This window comes from Gossypium arboreum, chromosome 12 (genome assembly GCF_025698485.1).
Source record: "Gossypium arboreum isolate Shixiya-1 chromosome 12, ASM2569848v2, whole genome shotgun sequence".
Taxonomy (NCBI): Eukaryota; Viridiplantae; Streptophyta; class Magnoliopsida; order Malvales; family Malvaceae; genus Gossypium; species Gossypium arboreum.
In genome coordinates, this window is record NC_069081.1 from 36,263,203 (window position 1) to 36,269,742 (window position 6,540).

Sequence of the window (6,540 nt, forward strand, 5' to 3'; positions counted from 1 at the left end):
GAAAATTATTTCTTACACAATTTATGAGATTTTTAAACTCTACAAGTAAGTTGAGGATGTAATATATGTTTTATAAAATATAGCAAAAATACAAAATTAACACCCTTAACAATGCTTAATTTTAATATTATCCATATATGCTTGAATTTTTCAGACCCCGCATGTCAAATAATTACCCTATATTAAGGATGATTGTGTTAGATATAAAAGATATGTATTATAGTTATTATCCCTTTAACATATTTAGGATTTAGTTATTATTCTTTTATTTGTGAAATTTTATTTCTAATCACATTAGTCAATCGAAATAATCAACATCTTCTATTATTTTAGAAAAATTGTTAATGCAGACTTTTTTGTTGAAAACATTTGTTATAACGATGATAAAAAGAATATTTGTTAGAATAATGCTCTTAATAAATTTATCAATCAAAATAAAATATTTAAACTCTCAAATCATATTAAAACTTAAAATTTTAAATTTTAAATTTTAATATAATATAAAAAACTGAATTTTTTCATTATTACCTAATTTAAAAAAGAAAGCGAAATTTTGTATTGAAGATTTGTCACATAAAGAATCCGATGACCTTCCATTCCTTTTGTGCATGATAGCATGGATTGAGTATAAACTAGTTTTTATTTGTGTGTATTAATTAAAATATATTATATTAAATTATTAAAAATAATATAAAATTTATAATATTTTATAAATATTATTATAGGAAAAGTAAAAATAATATAAATATATAATTTTATAATGATAATAATTTAAATTATAATCCTTATAAATTAAGATAAAAATTAATATTTAAAATAAAATTGAATGATTTGATATTACTCTCAATTATGATTTTTTTTTGTGACATAAAACATTGCGTAACTATTTACATAGAAATATTCTGAAAAGAAAAAACACCCTTTGCCTTGTTTATTTCTAGAAAAGCTAGAACTGACGTAGGAGGGAGATAAAAAACCTACAAATTTTCTTTTTTGACCAAAGCTAATTTGGCTAAACAATCTACAACTTGATTTTGCTCTCTAGAGATGTAACGCAAGAGCCATTAGATTTCTTATGACAAAATACTTTGAATTCATCTGATCAAGACTGAGTTCGATGTGGTGGTAACGCTTCCTTGAATGGCTTTAACAGTTTCCAAGCTGTCTGATTGGATTATTACCATGTCATGACCTCTACGTTGGATAAGCTTGAGGCCTCCAAAATGCCCCAAAGTTCAACATAAAAAATTGAACACTTCCATAGATATCGGTTTTACCCAAAGACCCAATCTCCATTCTCATCACGCACTACCCCCTTAAAAGTTGCATTTTCTGAATCCAATTGTACCGCACTTTCAGTATTAATGAGGATCTGGTTCCCAATTGTTTATTCTCCAAAGGAAAGTTCGTAGCAACCAATCAGTTCATCACTAAAAGCCAAAAGGAATTGTTTGGCCCAGCTATACGAAACTTTGACTATCTCACTCGAGCTCCAAGATATTCCTTGAAAAATAAAGAGATTATAGTTCTTTCAGATGCGCTAAGTAAGTAGCCCAAAAAGGCATGCCTAATTAGCTCCTCTCTCAAGAATTGTAGTATTATCCCGCACATTAGAAAAAATCCAATCATGTAAACTATTAGAGAAAAAATTCATTAGGTGGTTTTTTAGAATAACCTAGTTCCAGACATCCTTAACTGTTGTATAATATCTAAGAATATGCAAAATGTCTTCCAATTCATAGCTACAAATAGGGCAAAAGGGATCAACCACTAAGCCCCATTTGACTCTTTCCACATTATTACGTAGTCGTTGCTTTAAGACAGTCTAGTTAAAGAAACAGACTCTTTGTGGACCTGGAAGCTTCCATGTAGTATTCCATTTCTCATCGCTAAAGTTCCAAGCATCTTCCTTGAAAATCTTATAGGCACTTTTGATAAAGAAAGATCCTGTCGAAGTGTGACACCATGAGATTTTATCAGGCCCCTCAAATGGATATGGCTGGGGGGAATGCCCATAATACGCTGTATCACATCATCTAATAACCAAACCTGAAACAAATCAAGATTCCACGAACCTTCCTCTGTGATCATCTCATTGAGAAAACAATCTTGAGTCAAAATTAACATTAGCAAGGATATGTTTAAGTAGCCCTACACTTGGAATCCAATTGTCTCTCCAACAGCAGATTTTATTATCATTGCCTACAGACTAGATTAGGCCAAATATTTTAGAGAGATCTCCAAAGAAAAGAACTTCTATCTTGAGCAATACAATCTGGCAAATCTTCATTCATCTAGTACTTCAACCTGATTACGCGAACCCATAAAGCCTTCTTGTCAGACACGATATTAAAACCTAGTTTCAATAAAAACAAGATGTTTTGTCACGTAATTTCCTCATTCCTAGGCCACCACACCATTTGGGTTGACAAATAGAGTCCCACCCCACTAGAGACATCTTTTTTTTTTTACCTTCTGAAGATCCCCAAATAAAATGTTTTACCAAACTTTCAATCTCATCACAGATTTTCCTAGGTATCATCATGGATTGCATGAAATAACTAGGAATGGATAGAAGAACCGATTGTGCTAAAGTAACTTGGCCAACAATGGAAAGCTATTTGGCATCCCAACTCTCTAACTTTCTACGCACTTTTTCAACCACAAAATACATAATGTTATTCATAACCCTTTGATGGAAAAGAGGAACTCCTAAGTAATGCCTAAGATTTTTTTACTTTTTGGAATCTAAACAAATTACTAATCGTATCAGTTGTGGACTCTTCCACTCCTTTAGAAAAAAAGATATTGGTCTTTCTAGCATTAATTTTATATCCAAAAAACTCATAAAAATTTTCTAATATTTCTTTGAGTACCCTGCCATGCTTCAAATCTGCTTTGCTAAAGATAACTAAATCATCAGCAAAGAACAAGTGTGAGATAGGCGGCCCCGAACGAGAAAGACGTATGAGACTCCACTTTCCAATAGAAATAGCCAATTGAATAAAATGGTCGAGCCATTCCATGCACAACATCCTCGTCAAATTCCTCTAGCAGACCTGAACTTAGACAGTGGGACTCCATTCCACATAAACTGTATGGTAGAGCTAGAGATAGATTATATAATAACGTTTCTGAGATAATCTGGGATACTTGTTGCCTAGAGGGAATCATTGATGAAGTCTCATCTCACTCTGTCGTAAGTTCTCTCCAAATCTATTTTAATCGTTATCCATTTCCTTTTATTTTGACCTCTCATGGAATGAATTACCTCTTGTGCAATAACAATGTTATTGGTGATGTTTCTACTTGCAATAAAATTGGTCTGTTCCTATGCAATAATTTTAAGAAAAATATACTTAAAACAGTTAGCAATTACCTTCATCACTAGCTTGTAAAGGACAAAGCTAAAATTTATTGGACGAAACTAGGCAAAGCCCTCTGGGTTCAACACCTTGGGTATAAGTGTAACACCCCGAACCCGAGACCGTCGCCGGAGTCGAACATGAGGTGTTAACAGACTTCAAGCCACTTATTAGAAATTTCCCAGACAGGCTGCCAATCTGCATACGAGTCGCATTAAAAATCATATCTTGAGTTCTGAAACTCGAAATCCAAATCCGTAAATTTTTCCCGAAACTAGACTCATATATGCATCTACAAATTTTTTTATAGAATTTTTGGTTGGGCCAATTAGTACAGTTTATTAGTTGAAGTCCCCCATGTTACAGGGATCGACTACACTGACCTTTGCGTATTACGACTTGGATATCTCCCTGTACAGGGCTTCAATACTGATGCCGTTTGTTTCTATAAAAACTAGACTCAAAAAGGAATCTGTACATATATGGCATGGCTTCTAATTATCTCTGGTCAATTCATGATGAATTCCCAAAGTCAGGACAGGGACTCCAGTAACCGTTCTGGCCCTGTCCCGCGAGAACTTAAATATCTCTTAACATACAGCTCATATGGTTGTTTCGTTTCTTCTATATGAAAATAGACTCATCGGGCTTCGATTCCATAATTCATTCATTATTTAATTCCATTTCCCTATTTTTAGTGATTTTTCAATCTCACGTCACTGCTGCTGCCAGCACACTGTTACTAAAGCAACTATGCCTATTTCATGATTTCCTTTGATCTAACTAGTGATTCATCATACATGTCACAAATTATGATCATGACTAGCCATACCAAAGGCTAATCATTGTCAAACATCTCCCTACTACACTATTGCCATATCATGAATTTTAACACCAAAATAATCAACCATGGCATATGGCATAAAAATCGAATTACCAAGACTTGCAACTTAACATTAGAGAACTAAATCCAACCGAACATTTATGCCATTTTCGCATGGCTAAAAGTTTACATACCAAAGTTCAACAAAGCATATTAGCCTATACATGCCAAAATGTTCTCCTAGACCGACTACAAAAAAAGATACCAAAAGTTGCTAGCCGGTGTGATGACTTCAATGACGATCACGAGCACGCAAAAGGACGAGTCCAAGAAACCTAAAATAGGCGACAAGCAAACACCGAGTGAGTATATAACTCAGTAAGCCATAAGCATTATATTGCCGTTCAGTAATAATACATCATAAGAGAAAATAATTAATGCGGGATTAAAATCCTCCATCCACACCCAAACTGTGCTATAATTCCTTAGGCATTTCGGTTTGATCTCATACCAAGCCCTACTTTGATATTTCATACATTACACCATATGACATTGCATGCATTTATCTTCAAGTATAATCACCACATAGGTCAAGACTTACCAAGCTAAATTCCAAATATAAATAAAATGTCCATTCCTCATGAGCTCAAGGTGTTTACTCGCATCATTGTCCATGATTGACTCGGTAAGGCCGCTACGTAGAGCATGTATGTTCATTTGAGGATGTGTAATAAGCCCGCACACTTAGTGCTTAATAGTCGAACTCGCACACTTAGTGCTATATAATCAAACTTGCACACTTAGTGCTATACAATTTGAACCCGCACACTTAGTGCCAATTTGTGATCATAAATGTTTACACCCGCACACTTAGTGCGAAACCAATAACTCAATACATCTCACCTCTTTTCTTTCCATTCAATACTTTCATCACCACATACATACATGTATATATATATATATATTTATCATTCCATTCAGCATCATTACTTGGACATTACGACCATTTAAATTAGTACGAATAAGTGCTTAATGACTTACCTTATATTGGATGAAATGATTCCCAATCGACTACTCGATTATCTTTGCTTTGCCTTTGCTTGATTCTCCTCTTTGATGTCTTGATCTAAAATGAATACATTTAGTAGTTTAATCTTCTTGCTGGATTTTTATGTGTATAATTTAATGGTTTTCACCCCATTTCACAACTATCATTGTTCAAAATATCAAAACCTCAACCAATATTCGATTAATGCTTCAAGGTCGAATGTATTGTCACCATTAAGTTAATCTAGTCTCAAGTATTTTTAATCCTAATATACAACATCATGAATCAACTCAACCTTATAAGCCAATATTACTCCTACAATCGATTGTAAAGAGTTAACAAAGAAAATATATTTTCACAAACATATACACCCATATGGCCGATTATACCAAATCAAGTTTAACCTTACTTATCTCAAAATTTTCATTCCATACTATCATCCCCATGACATAGCAAAGTTTTGAACCATGGACTAATTAGAACTAAAACTAGCAACTAAAAACATGCATGAATCTCATGGCACAACATCAAACATACCTTAATCTAGATACAAGGATAGCCAACCTCTTCCTAATCCTCTTCCAAACCAACCATGAGTAAGAACCCCTTTCTTCTCCCTTGGGATTTTCGGCCAAAAGGAAGAAAAAAAGATGAACAATTTTTTTTGTTTTCTTTCTCACCTTCACGGCAATGGGGAGGGGGGAGAAGCCTTCACACACACATTTTTTTTTCTCATTTTTTTATTGCTTATGCACCTTATTTTATTTATTCCAACATAAAACACTCACCCAACATGTTTCATGACATGTTTTGCCCATGATTCCTTGTCATGGCCGGCCACTAGCACTTGGGGGGGGAAATTTGACATGCAAGTCCTCCCTTTTGACTACATGTACTATTAGGTCCTTATAGATTAGCCTATCATTTTTTAAAAGTGTCATACAAGTCCTACTAACTGAATTCACATGCAATCGACTAAACCGAAGCTTGAAATTTTCACACATTCATAAATACATATTCTAGACAATAAATATTACGTTCAAACATTTCGGTGACTCGGTTTAGCGGTCCCGAAACCACTTCCCGACTAGGGTCAATTTTGGGCTGTCACAATAAGAACTATCATGATATTATTCAATTCAAAATCTATAATACCTCCATTAAAAACCTTTTTAACCCAATTACAGACAACTCCCCCAATTGTACCCCAGTGCTTTTGGAAATAGAGACCATGAAAACCATCACTACCTGATTCTTTAAGAGGTGTCATGTCAAAGAAAGCATTCTTAATTTCATCATTCATG

General features: G+C 33.9%; 1 long non-coding RNA gene across 1 annotated transcript; it reads right to left on the reverse strand.

Annotated features, from left to right (window-relative positions):
- Positions 1-4,251: 4,251 nt before the first annotated feature.
- On the reverse strand, positions 4,252-5,329 carry LOC128285315 (uncharacterized). The gene is made up of 2 exons (XR_008275813.1): positions 5,230-5,329; positions 4,252-4,523 (listed from the first exon to the last, which is right to left on the reverse strand). It is a non-coding gene; the product is annotated as an uncharacterized LOC128285315 (long non-coding RNA).
- Between the last annotated feature and the right edge of the window lie 1,211 nt (positions 5,330-6,540).